The sequence below is a fragment of the Pelmatolapia mariae genome, linkage group LG16_19 (genome assembly GCF_036321145.2).
Source record: "Pelmatolapia mariae isolate MD_Pm_ZW linkage group LG16_19, Pm_UMD_F_2, whole genome shotgun sequence".
NCBI classification, from domain to species: domain Eukaryota; kingdom Metazoa; phylum Chordata; class Actinopteri; order Cichliformes; family Cichlidae; genus Pelmatolapia; species Pelmatolapia mariae.
Window position 1 is genome coordinate 20,168,144 of NC_086241.1, and position 20,293 is coordinate 20,188,436.

The following is a 20,293-nucleotide window of genomic DNA, read 5'->3' on the forward strand; positions in this document are numbered from 1 at the left end:
TGGTGCTTTGCAAACAGTATGAAATGAGCTTCGGATGAATCCTTGGGAATCCTAGCTTTAGATTCATCCAGACGGACTGAGTTTTTAGTTATAGCAATGAAATTCACAGCAACAGGTTCACCCACTTTGACTTCAACAACACATCACACACTGAATAATGCACAGTGTGCATTAGTCAAAGTCTGCTGATAGTGTCAAGCAGCAGATTACTGCGTGGATCATCATTGCAGCTCTGTCTCACAGAAATGATCTTTCCACAAATAACAAATTTTGTCACAGGTAATACATTTTAAAGGTAACAACAGAGAACTGTTCAAACTGCAGACAAATTGTTGGAGGTTGACTCACTGTCAGCTCCTGTCTGCAATTTTTGCAACCCCAGTGGTTAATTTGTATCACAGATACATAACTAGGTTAGTTATACTCCCTGTAAACAGTGCACTATAATTAACCCTAAGTCGACACTATATAACATAATCAGGATAAAAGGCATACTGTATGTATTAAACTGTGTCCACGATGAAGTCATATAACAATTTCTGAGTTTAAAAAACTAGTTTAAAAAAAGAGAACAAAAGTGTTGTCTTTTTGCCTTATGCAATTTGTAAAGGAAAAACAGCTTTCAAGTTTATAAAGGGAAGCAGCTAAATAATAACAACATTTGCAAGATCACAATAAGAAGAGTAGGGATGGGAATCAAGAACCAGTTCCCAGTTGTTCAGTTCCTGCCTAATGATATACATCATACATTTGTATATTTAATTCCCTAACTCAATGAGAATAGATTAGAGAATCGATAAGGAACTGAATCAATACGTGATATTGATAATGGAATCGGTATCGCTAAAGTCTTATCAATTCCCATCCCTAAACTAGAGATTCCATCTTGTCAGGCTTTAAGGTATGTGCCGGTAGCCCAACCCTTTCATTTTGGATCGATTAGCAGTTAGACTGGCCACTTAGACTGCAACTATTGGTGTATTTTACAATAGATGGTTTATCTAATGGCCTGCCAAGTATTTTGTGAATGTACCTGCCCGCTTGCAAACCGTTTCCGAGGATGACTTAACAGATGGTACTGTTTAACAATCATCCGGGACATCTGGGAAATAAAGTTTCCTTAAATTGATTTAGCTTGAAAAGCTCAGAAAGTTGTTGTTGAGTGTTTATCTAATTCCTGTATATGCAGTAATAGATTCACACTCACGTCCCCTCTCTCTGTGGATATTACAGAAAATAATGTAGAACACAAATTGTTGTCGACCAACGTCGGATATTTCGCTGATGCTGACCAGGTGAACGGATCTAAACATTTATAGAAGTCTTAAGGAAAATGCAGCACTGTGTTAGGTCTTATAAACAATACATTTATTTATATCTAACCATTGTCTTTTTTTAATCTTAGTCAAATAGTTTTGATTGCTAACCTAAACCTAACCATAGTTAGGAGTCTGCCTGCACACCTTGGTCTGAAATGTAAGAGTGCTTTGCAGACTCACAATCTACCCTGAAAAATATTACACTGGCTGCACAACATACTGTATATGGGAAGATATTTTGTACAATTCTACACAAACACAAAGCATACGTTCATTCTAAATTTTCAGCAAAGCTTGACTTTTATATATTTCAAATAAGATTCCACTTCGACTGGAAAATCATGGGGTGTCTTGTCGATGAAATCAATTTTACCACTCCTGACATGGCCCACAGCCTTTTCAGAAATCCACTGGGGGAGAATGAATGGAGTTTCGACACTGGAATCAGATGGAAAGGAAAGTCACATTCACTGCAGTTACAGCAAAAAGGCATTACCAGTCATGTAGTTTCAATACCCTTCAGCTAGGATGATCACTGGTTTATCCCAGGTGCCTCTGTTGGGCAGATAATGAAAAACTCAGACCTGGTGTAAGCTGGAAATTAGGATGGTTATTTTCTTCCCGAACTTACACTGAAAGAGACTTACTTGATCAAATATTTTCTTAGGATGTTAATCTGACACAACAGGAGAAATAATGCTTGTTACTAGTGACTTAGATCATGTCCATTTCCCACTTTACCCACTGGGTTTATCCATCAATGACAGGAAATTTAGAAGCTAGTTCTCTCTCTGCGTGTCTGCTTGTAATAATAAAGTGGTGGGGGAATAAGAATAAAATGTTTTACTTCTTGAAAGATCAGATTTGCTAAAGCACAGAAAGACCATTTACAATTTTACTACATTTTCTGCATGAAATATTGATGAAGCTGATATCAGCCATAGTGAACGTTCAACCAAATGCTCTTGTATTGTGGGATTAAGTGTTCCTGTCTTGACTGCATTAACGTTTATTAATTAAGCAAACGTTTTTCGGGGGTCCATTTATAGACCCACTGTGACTGGATTCGCTTAAAAATTGCTGGTTAAAAATTCAAAAAGCCATAGAAAAAGCACAGATTTAATGAACTCTATGTATTTTATCGAAAGCATTTTTCTTTGTATGGTAATATCATGACACGCTTCTTGTATAAAACATCATCTTTGAGGAACACATTAAGTACGCCTTCATTAAATATGTTATTGTAGAAATCCCATAGGTTCTGTTTTTATAAATAAGGTCATTTAAGCTCAGTTGTGCAGTAAGTGTGCCAAGGCAAATTTACCAAGTTTCGTTAAATTTTATTGTAAGGTACAGGAAATGGCGTTGTCAGTAAATGTGAGTGTGTGCACGCTTAACTTAAATGGTAAAGCTTAAGTGTAATACGCTGCTGTGACAAGAGCACCACTCAGCAAGCGGGAACAGTAATACAAACACTGCAGCTGCCATCATATTAGCTCTGCATGACTGAGTAAACCTGTCAGCTCCCTCATTTACGACTACAACAGGAGAACATTATTTCATATCATTAAGCTTTTTATAACTACCTGCTACTCGACAAGATCTGTCTGTTTCACAGAATGGCCAACTGTCTTTTATGTAGCCATAAAGTCTTCACTCCTTTTCCATAATTATTGACTGGTTTCAATTTCATCCTTTGATCTCAGCTAAAACTCTCTGAAACTCTAAAACTTAAACTGCCGACTTTCATTTCCCTTTGATTCACACATATTCACCCACATATGCAAAAAATACATATACACATCATCAACAACAAAAATAGCTGATGATAGATAAAAACATCTATCAACAGCAATACCAAGTCAAGCTCTTGTTCTATAATGAAACAAATGTTAAGCTGCGAGTTTTTAATTTTGCACTTTGCAGCAGCAGTGCTACCATTGCAGCTAGCATGCTGCATAATATAAATGAGAGACCCCATTTCCTCCAGAAAAGAAAAACTACTTCAGCAGCCAAGTCCCACGGCAGGTGCCGAACGTTCGCTCCCTGAGCCACAGTGTTTGTCTCAGCCCCTGACCCTCGAAATGTATTCTCTCTATCTGTCTCTGTCGCTCACTCGCTGTTGTTCCCGCTGCAGAAAAACTGCAGACCTGCGTCACCAAGGACACAAGAGACAAGTCTGATGGATCTGTTATCACTCTCTCCACTCCTTTCCAAGCTTTCAGTTTTTCTGCCTTTTTTCACCAAACCTGCCCTTTTCAAGAAAAAAAGCAGAGAAAACTGTCCTCAGCCACAAGATACAGTATGCTTTAAGTTAGTTATTAATACAGTTGTTAATGGCAAAATGGCAATACCTGATTTGCATGGTGATGTTGGTTACTAGTACAGTAGCATATAAGGGTGATTTGAAGAGCACAATATGCTCAATAGGATTTCATTTCTGCACACAGAAATTATTTCTATATTAAAAAAAACCCTTTTGCTTGCTTTAAATTAAAGTACTGAAACTGGCTATGATTCAGGCAGTTTCGAAGCTTTGCTTTGAATTAATAGAAATCAATCAAGTTAAATGATTAAAACAATCAATGTTCCTCTAAGAAATTCAAATATTATTATGGTTATTATATTTCATTATTTTTTGTCATTTTTACATGTTCAACTCTTTTTTTGGAAGAGAGCTGACTGATGTTGAGAAAGAATGAGTTTGATCAGCTGATAGTAGCTGGGTGTCAGCGACTGAATTTTTAAGAGTTTCACTATTAACTCAATGATAGATGCTGCTATTCTTTTGAATAAATAAAAAGAAATTAAAAAGCCCCCAAAAAGTTGCACAATATAAATTACCTGAGTGACACACACAAATGAAGTCTGTGTGTTAGTAACATTGCTAATGCTGTGTCCAACTACTTTGGAAGTCCGAGCTCTTAGCTGGATGCCACTCTGGAGCTGACAGTGTCCTAGTAGTAGAAGAAAAGCAAGAAAAACAGGATTTGTTTGGCTGCTATTGAAATACAGCACACCTATTTTTTTTGCACCTAAAAACATTTACTGCAGCACATTCATGGATAGATCCTGGTCAGTTATCTGTGTGCGGCCTATTTAGTGAGTCACAAATATACAATAGCCATTTGGATTAAAAGTTATATACTTTTATTGCTTTTTATGTGCGCTGCTGCCATACTGGACTGTTAATTCAGGATGCTGGAAGGTAGTGTAATTATTTACATCTGCTTATAAACAGAAAAGCTTAAATTTACATCACTGCATGTAATGTACAATAATAACGTTGCTCACAAAATGCTGCATACTGCTGATGCATGCTGACTGGCTGGCCGATAACTTCGACAGATGTTAGGAGTGAAACAAAAAGTAAACTTACATGTGAGTAAAATGAGCATCTGTGACTGTGGCTGCTATCAGGTGGATGCTGCTAGAAATTTCCTGCAGCTGCTCCTTTGCTCTTCTATCCGAAACAAATGGACGTTACATTTTTGGGTCACAGCTCTGTAGGGCCACATTCATTCTGGACTGTCTTGTGAGCACTCCATATGAAATCAGACATTCAGAGAGTGTGAGCACTCTTCTTTAGAGATTCTCTGGCATTATCCTCTCCTACAGAACAACTTGTAGTGTAGCTCGCTTCTGTCAGTATGCTAGATGAAGTGAGGATGCTAAGTGTTAGGGGATGATTAGCTGGGATGTGTGAAATCAGACAGAACCGGCCTGAGTGCAGACACCCATATCCCCCCCTGACCCACTTCTTTCACTCGCTCTGGTTATGTGACTTAATGTGCTTGCTGCGACAAATAACACAAACTTAGCGCAGAGTGCTTATTTAAACAGCATGCAGAGGAGGGTTAAGGGATGAGTATAGAAATAGCAATGCTAATATGCGGATGATGAGGAGAAATTTACGCAGCACTTCAAACTGTGTGTGATTACAACAGCAGCGCCACAACTTGCTGTGTCTTCTGGCCACTTTAATGTGATGTCAACTCAGTAAAATTATCTAAACATCTCATAGTCTTTTCCAACCCATTTCCTGTTACCATAGCAACCTCTCTTCCTTCTCCCGTACTATTCCTTCTTTCCACCTCCTTGTTATCATCCATCCAGCCTTACTTAGTTGATTTATTGAGAATTCGGTGCAGCAAGATGTGCTTCCTCTCACTTGGTGAAAGTTTTTAATAGTCCATTCTGTTTAACAAAGTACTCGTGCTCTGTTTTATCTAATTTTGCCTCCGTGATGAGATCAACAGCACATTGACAATGACTAAGAAAAGAAAATGAGAGAATGGGTGCGAGAAATCATTCAAACTGTTAAGCTTTTACACTCTCTCTCCCTCTCTCTCACACGCACAGACACACACACACACCGTGGATGTGTCGTTGGTGTCTTCACAGTGACACTGGTGCTGAGTTACAGTGCTAATGAGAACTTTAATGTCACCCACACACAGAATCCTAGCAGACAGATTAGAGACGTGATTTTTACCGAGCTCCCAGAACACACAGAAACACAACACACATAGAGACATGCACACGGCACAAAACGCACGTGCCCCAGTCACATGTCAACAAACAAACATAAATGGGGTTGAAGTTTCACGAGTACAAGCCTCATCTAGCCTCTCCACCTGCAATTTTCTTCTTTCTATTAATGCTTCTGTTGCAGGGTCCAGTGCAAAAGTAGCATGCGTAGAAACAGAGGTTCGGATTTCAATGCATGATTGAAAACATGTGGCTCAAGCAGCTAGCGCTAGCATTCGGTGATAGCTTTCCAAATCCAAATATGGTCACGTCACCTTTTAAAAAAATCAAAACGGCGATGGCCAAAATGCTAATCCCAGTGCTTCAGAAAGATGGGGGAGTGGAAGTCACAGGGGCTACATCAATCTTAGATATGCAGTCAGTACATATTCAGATTCAGCAACTGTTGTTTAAAACATTACTTCGAAGCTTTGCTGCTTAACATGCCAGTTTTAATCCGTGCGGGGGAGGGGGACAGAGCACTGCACAGGTGAAGAGGTTTCAGAAAGAGATATAGAAGCATGTAATTATGGCAGAGGGAATCCCCGCTGCTGAAAAACAGCAGCTCAGTGCTGTTTGTCAGGTCTGTCACAACAACAACTTCTATACAGCACTATCTTTGTGTGTTGGAAAAGAAAATGATGTTTCTTTTGTCACGAGGTTGACACACTAAATAGCACTATTTTACAGCCTTTTTTTAAACAAAAGGAATATGAAGACTATTATTAATAGCGTTTGATCTATGTTTTTGGTTGGAAAGTATAGATCACTGGATTCCTAAAAGAAAAATACAGAAGTGGCTGAGTTGATACAGCATGCGGGGACAGGGAGATGATGGTATGGTGAGCTAGAAGAGGCGAAGATTGGCCTGATGAAGACAAAGAAAGAAAGAAAGATTATTCCATCAGAAATAGTTCTGCCATCCTGTGTGAATCATTTGAAGCTCATCATCCCTTCTTAATCAGTCACCATCATTTAGAGTTGTGCTGCTAATATCTGCACGTTTGACTGAAAGCATCACACTCAGAGGTGATGAGGGGAGGGTGTAAAGTCAAGGCCGTTACCCTTTTGTCTACCAGCTCTCCACTAGTTTGACTCTGTTTCTTGTACATAATATTGAAGCATTCCACCAAATTAACAATCATATCAGATGTTTATCCTGTCCTGTTTGAAACAGCCAGTGTTTCTGAAGCATACACCAACACATAAACACCACCCGTCTAATACAGGGTAGGTCCACCAACGAAAAAGCATGTTGCAAGAGGAAGCTTCTTCAGCCTTTGGAGTGTGCCATTGTCAAGGTGGGCTGTAACAATCATAAAAATACATATAATTATACACTCACCAAACACTTTATTAGCAATAACTGTTCAACTCCTTTTTTACACAGTTATCTAATCAGCCAATTACAGGGACTTAATGCATTTAGGCACATAGACAGGCTCAAGAGAACCTGCTGAAGTTCAAACTGAGCATCACAAAAGAGAAGAAAGGTGATTTAATTGAATTTAAATGTGGCATGGTTGTTGGTGCCAGACAGGCTCATCTGAGTATTTCAGAAACTGCTGGGGTTTTCCCACACAAGCATCTCTAGGGTTTACAGAGAATGGTCCAAAAAAGAGAAAATATCCAGTGAGCGGCAGTTCTCTGGGTAAAAATGCCTTGTGGATGCCAGATGTCAGAGGAGAATTCCCAGACTGCTTTGAGCTGATAAAAAAGCAACAGTAACTTGTTACAGTGGCATACAAAAGAAGATCTCTGAATGCACAAGACATCAATCCTTGAAGCACATGGGATACATCAGCAGAGGAACTGAGGCTACAGCTCACGTGGGCTCACCAAAATTGTACAAGATGGTTTGATGAGACTTATTCATTCATCTCTGCTGCAATATGCGGATGCAAGCTTTAGAATTTGGCGTAAACAAAATGAAAACATGGATCCATCCTGCCTGCTGGATGTATAATGCAGTGGGGGATATTTACCTGGCACACTCTGGGTCTCTCAGTACCAACTGAGCATCGTTTAAATACCACAGCCCACCTGAGTTTTGTTGCCAACCATGTCCATCCATTTATCAGATCAAGGTCACAAAAGCTCAAATGAGCTCAAACTGGTTTGTTTACATATGTCAAGAACATGTCAGTGAGTTCACTATTTGTTTACTGATTTACAAAAAGTACAGCTATTTTATCTGTGGTCCATATTAGACTAACCTCTGTAAAAAACAGACGAGGATGACATAAATTTTACTGCCCAAAAGTCACTTGCCGAGTGATAGTGACTAAACCCAGAACTTACAAGTTTATTACTAAAAGTCTGTGCCATAGACTTCACAAAAGCTCTGTGCACAAAAAACAAAAGACATGCCTTTAATTTATGATCAACAGTAAGCCAAAATTATTATTTATGCATCTCACACACCAGTGCAGCAGCTCTGCATGAGATGCAGTTTTTTGTGTGTGTGTATGTTGTGTATGCAATTGGTTGCGGTAGTAGGGAACCATCGAACCACGATCTTTCCAGTTCTTAGACACCTTCTACCTTCTAGGGCACAGCCACCCCAGAAAACTGCATTTTAATGAGATGATCAGTTTAACGTCATGGCTGATCCTCGTATAGGAGAGGCTATTTTAGATGGTAAAGGCACATACACACATTTCTTTCAACCAGAAGTCTCATCTGAGACTATTTTAACTTGTGGTTCGATCGTTGTTTATTAGGTGCAAAAGCCACCTTGTGAGAGTTAATAAAAGATCACAGCTTGCATTAAAATAGACAATAAATGTTTTGCAAAGTTCCACTTTCTAGATCACCAGGGTGCCATCTTCTGCCCCATTTAAAGGTAAAAACACCAACTTCCACTTTCACATATTCACATGGCTGCTAGAGATTGCTTGACTTTATACTGTAGCTTTAGGCTATAAAGCCTAACAGCTTTGCACTAATGACCCATGAGGTTGTTTTCTGTTGGAGAACAGTGTTGTCTCAAACATCATCTGTATTATTCTGTTGACAATCTGGTACCCACCACCCACCTCTTATTTACTTTCCACCTCATCTCTTCTTTTTTTTTTCCAACGACTCCACCTCCCAATCTATCCCACCCCGAACCATACCCCTACCTTAAAATTGAAAATCAATAAGTCAGTTTATGAAAGTCGCCCTCATTCTCACTGACACTTTTTCGCTTACTCACAGTCACAGACACATACACACGTAGTCTCATAAAATTTGTCTTACAAACTGAACCCCAAAAAGCTCGAAAATAAACAAGTCATTAAAGCCTGAAATAAAGAAATTCAGAAAATCTAAAAAAAAAAAATTATGTTTTTATATTTTTTTTTATCCATATCAAAAAAAAAACTTGAAAGACGATAATGTGGTTGAATCTGCTGTATTGTAGAGTATACTATATGTCTGGTCCAAGTCACAGAAACACCAGTGTGCCACAAAATCTTTCCATTCCCATCTTTCAAACACCCAACATTAATTTTGTTTTCTTTTTAACCAACTAGAATTATAATTAACCCTTTCATATAGTAGTTATATGAAATATAGCGGGATTTCTTTCTGCTATGCAACTGGATTTTATGCTCTCAGAAGAGCATGACCTGGCAACAGTGGAAGCTACCATAAGAGCGCTAAAAGGGGGGATGTGAAGGGGGTACTGCTGTAAATCCTGCCATAAAGAGAAAGGATGGAAGACAGCTTTATCCAGCTAAGAGCCTGCATAGAGGATTAGGGCTACATGGAGCAAGATACGGAGAGAAGGGGGGTGGGGGGTGACAAATGTGAGCATTTGTGTGACGGGTAACCACCTTGATAAAAATGGAAAGAGGAATGGAATAAATGTATAAAGGAAATGTAGTGGGGGGAGGGGGGTTGACAGTGTGGAGAACAAAATGTCAGTGTAGAGGTCAGACTGTATAAGATTACAGTGGAACTTCGATATCTTCACCAAAACACATGCATGCCCTCCAGGTTAGAATAAAGCTAACACACACAAAAAGTGCCAGTCTGGTCACTATAAATAGCTTAATTTTAAGGAAACCTCATCCCTACCAGCTAAATCCTCAACTGCAGTCTCAGCTGTGCTCTGTCAGATTCAGGACATGAGGCTATGTGCAAAAAAGACGAGACTTTGGTTTATGGAACATGAATTTCGACTCATCAAGCTCACCAAAAATGTGCATTTCTGATATGTCTTCATATGTATGCTTCAATTTCCTTAATAGCTTAAGACCAGACATGAATAGTCAAAGAAAAAAAAGCATCAACTATGTTCAATATGTAATGTTTAATTCTTTTATTGCATTGTCTGTGATTTTTGTTGCTGAAAGAAAACGCTCTGCGGTATAAAGGAAGATTAAAGATAATGATGCCTGTTTCCAAAGCAGAGATCTCCCCAGTGATTTTTTTACTCTGCTTTAGCATCTAAGCACAGTGAAAGAGCTTAGGTTTCTCTAAATTTAGCCTTGTATTTCTGCAGTTCTCTGAGTATCACAACTGTCATTTGAACATCGATAACGTTTAAATTCTAGTTCAAAGCTCATTATTGATATCACATAAACCAAGATTCTGCATAGCAGTCAGAGGAAAAAAATCAGTAGTAAGAATAAACCTGACATTTTCTAGGAGTTACTGCTTTTGAAGGACAGGAAAGAGAAAACAAAACCTCTTTTGTTTCTTATAATCAATGTTCGTCTTGAAAATCAAACTTCTTTTTTCCACTTCAGTAGTCCTGATTTGCAGTTGGGAATAGAGTTTATTTCACCTGTCATAGAGCAAGAAGAAGAAGAAGGCTACATGCTGGACACATAATGAATGAATCAGTGACCGACCATTCACACCTACAGTCAATTTACCCACTAACCACTAACCACAATGCCATCCTTGTCTTCAAGTGATTTCTGAATTCCTAGAAAGGTTTCAGCTACTTAAAGAGCCAAAGGAATACCTGAAAATATGCTTCTTCCTAACTTTGTGTGTTTTAGCTTGGATGCACTAGCATGCTTTACATGGGAAATGTTTAGCCAGTCAGCTGCCTGCATGTATAACCTTGGTCTGCAACACAAATACAAAAAGTGAGGTACAGAAGTGTTGCACTTCCTCCTTCAAGCCTTTGAAAAGTCAGTGATGAATAAATAATTTACAGAGTCACTGAAGAGCTGTCAGTGCCACTGTAAAAAATACAATACAACAAAAAAGACATCATGGTCTAAAGCATGCAGCCAAAGTAGGAAAAAAGAGAAGCTGAAGAAAAATAAAGCAGAACAGCGACGGTAGAGTAAAAAGGTGAAGAAGGGGTGATGCAGTTGCAGTCGAGAAATGGCGGGTGTGGGTTGGGGACAAATGCACAAACAGATGTTAGGTAAAGACGGGGAACTTCAGTCGGCGTTCACCCCCCGACCCCCACCCCCATAACTGCTCCACCATCTACTTCATCCACATACACATACAGCAGGTGCAAAAAGCATTACGAAGATGTGCTGATACGACCCCTCATCATCAGGTCAAGCTCCACTCCATCCCTCTTCTGTCTTGCTTTGTTCCTTTTCCATGTTCTGCCTGTAACCATCAATAACTCCTCTCTCCCCGCTCCATCCAAAACCACTCTGTCAAACCAGAGGAAGTGTGGGGAGGAGGAGATCAGTTTCAGCCCACTTACTGAATCCTCAATCGGACCTCCAAACTTAAGTCTGACATACTTACGTTCAAGCTTTTGTCACGCAACATAAAAGGCTCCTCGGTGGTGAGGTGGTTGCTAGGTGCCACTGGAGTAATGATGTGAATAATCAGCCTCTTAGGCTTCACAATGAGGGCTGTTCAGAGGACAACACAAACTCATTTGCATCAGTTTTAATGGAGGCGTTTAGTGTAATATGGTCTAAATGCTGTTTTGGAGGCTTTTCAAACCCACCTGGAAAACATTTAGATCAAAGCGTCCTTTTCTTTATTCCACAAGCAATAACAGCTGCATCAGTGACCCCCTACCTGTTGTTAATGTCTAGAAACGTTTTACTTTGACTACAAGTTATTTGATCATTGGCTACTCTTTAGATAATAGATTTTTTTTATTCAAGGGAAAAAAATCCTATATTTAAGCTGTGACATTTTGGATATTTTTTGTTTGTTTTTTGGAATTTGAAGAATTAAACCAGCTGTGTAGATGTTTCAAACAAGTAAAATGGCGAAACAATCAGCCCACGGGATATGATAAAGAATAGGAATGAGTTGCAAACTAGGAAAATTAAAGTGTTTCGCTTTTCAGTTTTCCATCAATAGAAAATATGTTAAAGCAAAGTTGCAAAGTTAAAAACAACAAAAATAATCTAGATTTGAGGAAATATGAATAATTAAAATGAGAAAACTCAAAACTTTAGCAAATTCCAATATTTCTGTGAGTTTAACAATAAAATTCTAGCTGTAATGGCATGTATTACTAGCTTTAAAAAAATCCTACTGAGTAAAGTTGAACACTAACATGCAAAACTGGCTTTGTGTTTCCTCCCAGTTGCAAATCAGGGATATTTCACTTCTTAGGCAAACGTGTTAACCACTGCGCTATAGAAATACATTTTGTTTCAGCTAACTTACAGCTGTGTCCTCGTCATTTTTTATTCAGCATTCCTTATATCTATATACAGCTACATAAACATCCTTGAAAGGTTAACATATTTCCATACTGTAGGCGTTAGCACGTTTCCCTAACACATGAAATAAAGATCCACAGTTAGTACCTATGAGGAAACACAACCACAGCCTCATGGGTGTGGGTCACACGCAGTGTTGGGTAAAATGTGCTCTAGAGTAATTACCTTAAATTTTTCAGTAATGGAGCAATATAACATGTTACTCTATGTTGTATGTATGTAAGTATGTTGTCATTTATGTTACAAAGGTTCTTCTGTTTGCACGACAGGCAGACACTTGTGCTACAATCAGTTCATGTTTCTGTGCAGGGAGGAGGACAGTGGTGAAGCAGTCTATAACTTTTGAGGCGTGGCGATATGGACATTAGGTTTCTTTTCATTGCACAAAAGGGCAAGAGCACAATGACAAAGAGCAATTTGCATTCACAAAAGAAATAACTGCATTATACTGCCATCACAACACACTGGCTCTTTGCAAGCATTTAAACAGACAGAGTGCTAAGAGAAAGCTACCTGTACAAGTTTCTACAGCAGAAATAGTATGGCGATCACGTTGACATCATATCATGGTGTAGTGTGAAAGTAAGAATGTGTTTAATATATTACTTTATTATGCATTACTTTCTTCTGCGGTGCTGCATTACTTTTAAGAAATGTAATGAGTAACGTGTAATAGAGTGGTGCTTGGTAACTTGCATAAAAAGGCAGGTAGAGACACTTACACCCCACTCCCAGTTTAAAACATCTCATTTGTGCCGCATGTCTGCACTCTAAATAGACATCTTCACCTTTTTGCACTCTTTCCTGAAATGCCTACGATAATTTTACTTTCACATTTAAATAAACATGTAGCATTTTACTAAGAATTGCTCACTATTACTTGACAATGACAAGTGGTGGAGGAATTTTCAAACCATTCCCTTGGGAAAAGAAGCAATAAAACACTATGAAAAACCTCACTACAAACAAAACTGTATTACTAGATCAAAAGTCAAAATATTTATTCTGCAGAAAAATGTTCTCCATCAACGTTAAATTGATTAATATTACTGCTGTATATATTCAAATTTAAGCTCATTTTAAATACTTTATATTCTGTTTAATGTCCAGTATCATATTCTATAAACCATATGTGCATAATGACTGTCCTGTGAGGACCACATATCCAATAAAAATAATTCTTCATGGGTTCAGAAACACCTGTATCTCAATTTTTTTTTAATTTATATTAAAATAATTATTAATAATTAAAACTATTAATGAGAAATGAAGGTGGAGTGTTGGCAGAATAGCTGGTTAAATTTATTACATTCATTCAACCAAGTCATTTTTCATAGATGCTAATCTGAAAGTGCTGGCTGAGCTTGCACCTGGTCAACTTTTCAGTTTTATTAGATCGCACACAGTAAGAGCTCCATCACCATAGCTTTCCTCACTAATGTATTAAAGGAGTTATTAAAACAATTTTTTACATTCCATCGTCTCTACATCACACACATTGGCCAAGTTGGTTAGCAAGCAGAAACTCATCCGTTACATTGATGAATCACTGAAGCTGCTTTACTTGGAATGCTAGCTAGTTTCCACACAGCCTGAAACAACCTGGTCTCCCATCAGCTTAACCTGAATGACCAGACGTTTATCCACAATAAAAACTACTAGGAAAACACTGCTGGACTCTCATCTTACCCAGCTTAAGTAATTGTTTGCAGGATACAAACAAGCCCATGAAATAGAAACAACTACAGTTTCCTATGACTACAAAAAGCAGAGATTTTAGCAACAATAGCCAACTGCAAAATGGCCACCAGATGGCAGTAATGCAAATGGCTGGATGCAAACAGGCCAGGAGCTTTTTAACAATGCTGTTTGACAGGAAAGGAGAGTGATTGCTTCACTTTGGCCCATTTTAATTTATGTCTATTTTTAGCTTTATTTACTTTGCTTGTTCTCACAAAAAGTGTTGGAGTAACGACCCCAACACTGGTCACAAGCTCGTGTACTCTCACTGCTGGTCCAAGATGAATGGGAGGGTTCCTTTAGGAATGTAGTCTAGTTTAAAACTCTGTGCCAAACCAAAAATGTTATTGTTACTGTCAAAACAATAATGTAAACAGATGGACAAGAAAATTCAAGTTGCCAGAATTCCTGTAAAGTCAACAATCAAGTCATAAATGATGAAAATTTCCTGCTGATTTGATAGTTTGAGTTTTCCCAACTTTTTATTTTCTAGTGTGGAGTAATCCCATAACACAACACAGCTGGTTCCCACACGGTGCTTCCGCGTGTGACTACTAAAATACGCGAATGATCATCAAGCTGCAGCTTCCTACTCATCAGACAGTCCTGAGGTCAGTATCGATCTTCAGCCGAACTCTTCAAAGTAAGGAAAGTTCATTTCAAATTTCACCTCTAAAGCTATTTTCATTCAGTGACTCTGAAAACAATTACTGCACAGCATCCCACTGTGCCGCTACGCCCTAATGCAAACACACTCCACAACTGCATACGCACTCATTCAGTGAGAGAAATGCTGGTCTGATTAAAATGGAAAGGATTATGGGGGACTAGGTGCTCAAATCAATTGTTTGTACAAAAACCCAGGGAAAATACAGTATGTCAGGGGATGTCAGGGATGTCTGACACAATCCCATCAAGCTGCACACATCATTGGTGTTTCCTCCAATCTAACCGTTCATTTGTCATTCTGTCTCCATGTCCAACCCTCTTACATTTGCTTCTGTCACCTGCTGGCTGTGAGCCTCTCTCCCATGCATGTTTTGTCGGTTGTGCTACATTATATGCGTGCTCGTACTGTGTGCGCACACCACAGTGCAATTTTATACACATTAGACTGCGTGTACATGTATCTATCCTCCTTCACTGTTTCTGCTATGCTGTCTCTGAATCAGGACATGCTGTGAGCTACTGATGATGGTGATGAGTCAGTAATGTGAGAATGTCACCAGAGTCTGGGAACTGTGACTGCTTTCTGTCTCTCTGCTCAGACTGTAGATTTCTCAGCTCACTTTACTATTGCTGCCATGAGTTTATTTTTTCTTCCTCTCCTCTCTTATCTTGGACCCCACTTGTCCAATACAGATGTAGTTTCATTGCACTTCAGGCAGCTCAGATAGGCAACAAATGAAGAAGTCCATAACACCCTTTTAATGTATCTCAATTCAAGTAATCTGAGTGGAAACTGGAAGCTCTACCTGCTCTGGGTTCTGTTTTGAGGCTCTGGCCTATTGTCTCAGGTCAGATCAGGTAAATAATATGAAGAGCCTCAACCGTTTGTTTAGCTAGTAGGAAGTATTTGCTCCTCCGATGAGAGCGGATAGGAACAGAGAGTAGAGTGCTTCGGAAGGAGAACTGTCTGTTTTCCACTTCTGGCGTCTGTAGCTGTAAACCCACCATTAACCATTAACCACTAGGCTGGCTGTAGCATTCAGTCAAAATTCAGTCATTTGACAATCTAAAAACAGAACGATGTACAAATAGAACAAAAAATGTCAGTCCCATTTCTAACCTCTGATTAAATAGGCAGCTCTAACGTCTGCTTAAACTGACTACTTTTCATTTTCAAGAATCTCAATGATGCAATGAAGCAGACAGACCCCTTCGCTTGTGCACACACAGTCCCACTGCTTGTGGAAACGTTATACACACAAGCACATAACCTGCTCTAATTTGCGTGTTGAACTCAACATTAGCAATTATGGACAAATTCTCAGTTTCTTTGTATTTCATTTTTTGTGTCAGGTATTACGTGCTTAAAACATCAGGAGGACATAATCCTCAATCCTAACTCCTTGCTACAGCTACACCTTCCTCACCCACCTTTTATTTCTGCAGGCTTACTTCCAATATAGAGAGGTAACACCAGCCCCAAGTCTTTCCAAGCTACATGCAATTTATAGTTAGTCCTGCTTATGTCTATAGGCAGATATAATGTACCTAAAGGTAAACACCACAACAATACTAAGCTATGTACTTGAGAATGCTTAAAACTTTAGCAGTCTAGCAAGGTGAGAAAGGACTTTGCTTAAAGTAGTGCAAACACACTGATGACCCACATTCAAGAACTTGCAAGAAAAAAGTTTTGCTCCTCATTGCGGTTACCCTGTTGCATATAACACACTCCATGCTCTTATTTCATTATGCTCCTTTGGCTGCTGTATAGTAAGAAAATGTGTCAGTCAGTCACCATCAATAAGCTAAACTTGCATGAGTTCAGCAGGTTCAAACCCCAGCTATTCCAATCCACATGCTGAAGTATCCTTGGATCCTTGAGCCTTACGTTGCCCCTTAGGCATCCATGTGTATATAAATGTTAGACAAGGTGCTTAAGTATAGGAAAAAAGCACTTTTAAGAATGTGTGTATGAATGAGTAGAAAAGCTTTATTTGAGTACCAGTCGGTTTATAGCAATACTACTTATCTGTCAATAATTAAAATAAGATCGTAACAGTAATTTAGGTCCAATCCTTACATGTAAATGGCTGATAGTCTAAGGAGAATGTAAGCTATTTGAATGCAGGACTTTAAAAATATGGCTAAACGTATGCAGACCAAATACAGATCGTTGAGTGGTTGCACTTATAAGGCATCCTGTATAGGATTAGGGATTATGTTTCCTGTGTGACCTTATATGTGAAAATCACTATCCTGCTTTCTTTTTGTTGCTTTCACTGTGACAGTAACCATAACGGTCAATTTCAGTTTCATTTCAGCTGAGGGAATAGACCTTAGCTACTTCGATGTTCCGCTTACTGATGCACTTTGGGAGGACAAAAGCTTTCAAGTGTTTTGGAAAGACAACCCCATTAACACTTTTTCTGGCATTTTGTTAGAATGATTTCATGATCACCTCTTCCAGTTATATGTAGATAATCTGATACATGTCAGTAGTTTGAAAAAACGCCCATACATGTATATCTACCAACCTTCAAATTGTTATGTTTGGGTTTATCTTTTGGGTATAACCTAAAGGAAGCTAAAGATAGGATAAAGATAGGGGGTTGAGGTTGTTTTTTTTCCTCATAAGTTATGTGCTACCTCAAAAGCTAAGGGTAAACTAGCATGCTATCCATGCATGGACAGATAGTTGGATCATTAAAGATGAATTCTTGTCTGGAGAGAGAATGAGCCTGTGACTGCAGCCTGGGGGAGGTGACAAAAAGCTGCAGTCAGCTTGGATACTGTCCAGCTGTAGGGAATCACATACACATGTATCAGACTGAATAAAACAGTATTTATCTGTCTATTATATCCATATTCAGCTGACACCAAAAATGTGATTTTCCTCGATCCTAAATAAAGCAGCATTGTGATAATTATGTGTATATCATTTTTAGCCTTCCACGGTCCTTCACTAAATTATTTAGTCCACCTTTCTACCTTAATTCTATTCATAATTCATGTGTTTTTGTATGTAAAGAATAATTTATGTCCTGTTCTATTATGTATTACACCACTGCAGCTTATTGATATAACTCTAAAATCACGTCAGAGTAGAACAGACTACCACTCCCTGCTTTACAATTAACTGCAACAGAGCAACATTAATACAGTTATTATTGAATATATTCTATTTTTTTCATTTAGATAAGCCTGTTTCACTTTCTATCACACAAACAAATCTGGGTTTATAAACCATTGTCAAGCTTACGCACAGGGGCTGAGTTAACATGTACTGTACATCCCAGGACAAAGAAGAACATCACTGACTGGTCACAGCAGCACTTGAGCATAGTGAGATCCCTTCCCTGTCTACAATGTTGTCCATGTGGTATATTTTTTTAAGACTATCTGATGGGACTGTAACATTTCAACCCAAAAACCAAGATCTCTTCCTTTGGTGTGACAGAAACTTTGGTCTACGAGACCAGATTTTAGTCTCTTAAGTGAAAGTCCCGTGACTAACACAACTAACACCACTGCTGTTCATTGAATCTGGAAATACTACAAAAGCTATTTCACAAATTGCAATCAGACTGTGTTGCACACATTTTTAACAGAAATCAATAAACGAATTCAGTGACAGTTTGGCAAACTGCCGAGTATGTTTCTGTCTCAGAGGGTTTGTGTTTTAAAATCAAGCTTGTAACATTGATTTTAGTTCATCCATTTGTCATCTTCCTTCGTAAAACGTACACAGACAAATCCTGGACACAAGTACAAAGTCTTCCCATATACATACAGATCTTTTCTGGTATACTGATGATTTGGATAGATATGGGATGTTAGACACTTCAAAAGTATTGTTATCATGAACAAATAAGTTCTTGATGTTTGCAGACTTTATATCTCCAATGTTTAATGCATTTCATACAGTTATCAATTTATTTCCACTCTCTCTTGTCCTTTTTCTCTTTTCACTTTGTCACAGAAAATCAAACATAACACATCACCCACTCGCCAACTCATTCAACCAAGCATACCAGTGAAAGAGAGGAGAGGAGAGACAGATAGCCAAGTGTGCATTTGTAAAAGTCCTGATTAGTTTATGACATGCATATCACTGAATTGAGGACAGTGAAAGAATGAATTTGCAACTTTTATCTCATTATTTGTCAAGTTAGGCTATCGCCTAAAGCAGTTGGCTGAACACGTGTGGTTTGCACACAACAGTTTGCACACAACAGGCACAAAAGACCATGAGACACATCTGCACGTGCATGCATACAGCCCTACACTTGACTTTTTGAAACAGGGGATGAATTATTAGAAAACCTCTGCCAGAGCAGTGGTCCAGGGAAGGAAATAAAGAAAATATATGAAAAAAAAAAGTTGTGGATGTGTTGATTGGAGCTGAGGCTCCAGGCAGTGAAGGAGGGAACTGTATGGTCTCATTGTGTTGTGTAGACAGGGAATTGAGGATGATGAGGAGGCGTTTCCATGGGAGTGCTGCTGTGTTCTTCTTAAACAGACACATTCCCTTATCTCCTGCCTGGGGAGAAACAAACACTGGCAGCTCATATGAAGGGGAGTTTCCCTGCATCTATTTGAGCTGTGCAGAAAAGCAACAGAGCCCTGATTAAATTTGAGAGACAAAAGTGGAGGACATCCACTAGGCCCATGCTGTCTGTGTTGATAGCAGAACCATCTGTACGTTATGTGCCTTGACAAAGCCTTCGTTCATTTAATTTATATAAAAAGCTGTTAATTTCATCAAACAACAGCTTATCTCATAGCATACATCTCTATTAAAATAAAAGGTGTTAACAGAAGCACATGCTGAATCGGTTTGCCTTTTTAAAGCTTCACTACCAGTGACCGCCCAGAGATCCCAGACTCAGTATATGAATGGGATGGGCAATATGGTAAACGTTTGAAACCTATCACCATAATGGCAGACTGCACTCATTTTGCTTTAAATCAGGGCTGTGGAACATAGATGAAATAATCGAATTAAGGACAACTTGCAGTTTTTAAATGAACAAACACTTGGGCATAAAATATGGTCGGAAATGATCACAATACAAAACCTCTGATGTGTGATGGTGAGAGTAAAAGACTAGTAACATGCAGGTTAGCTTAGCATGTGCTCTGTGATACAGCACATGCTAGTTCTTTATTCAGCAGTCTTTGATGGGATTTCTACTACTCTTTGTCTCTGGATCAACAGAGGAAAAAGAACTGAAAGGTGATTATTTACAGAGTTCCACTATGCATACCGCTAAAATCAAACAATATTCACCTTTAAAGTTTTTATATATAAATATATGTATCCGCTCTGTCACGCTGAAGAGAAATATCAGGACAAAAGGTATATTGCATGCACAC

The 20,293-nt window shown here is 38.7% G+C and overlaps 1 protein-coding gene across 1 annotated transcript in view; it reads right to left on the minus strand.

Annotated features, from left to right (window-relative positions):
* LOC134645424 (NALCN channel auxiliary factor 1) overlaps positions 1-20,293 on the minus strand; it is a 90,178-nt gene that overhangs the window by 60,100 nt on the left and 9,785 nt on the right. The window lies entirely within an intron of this gene.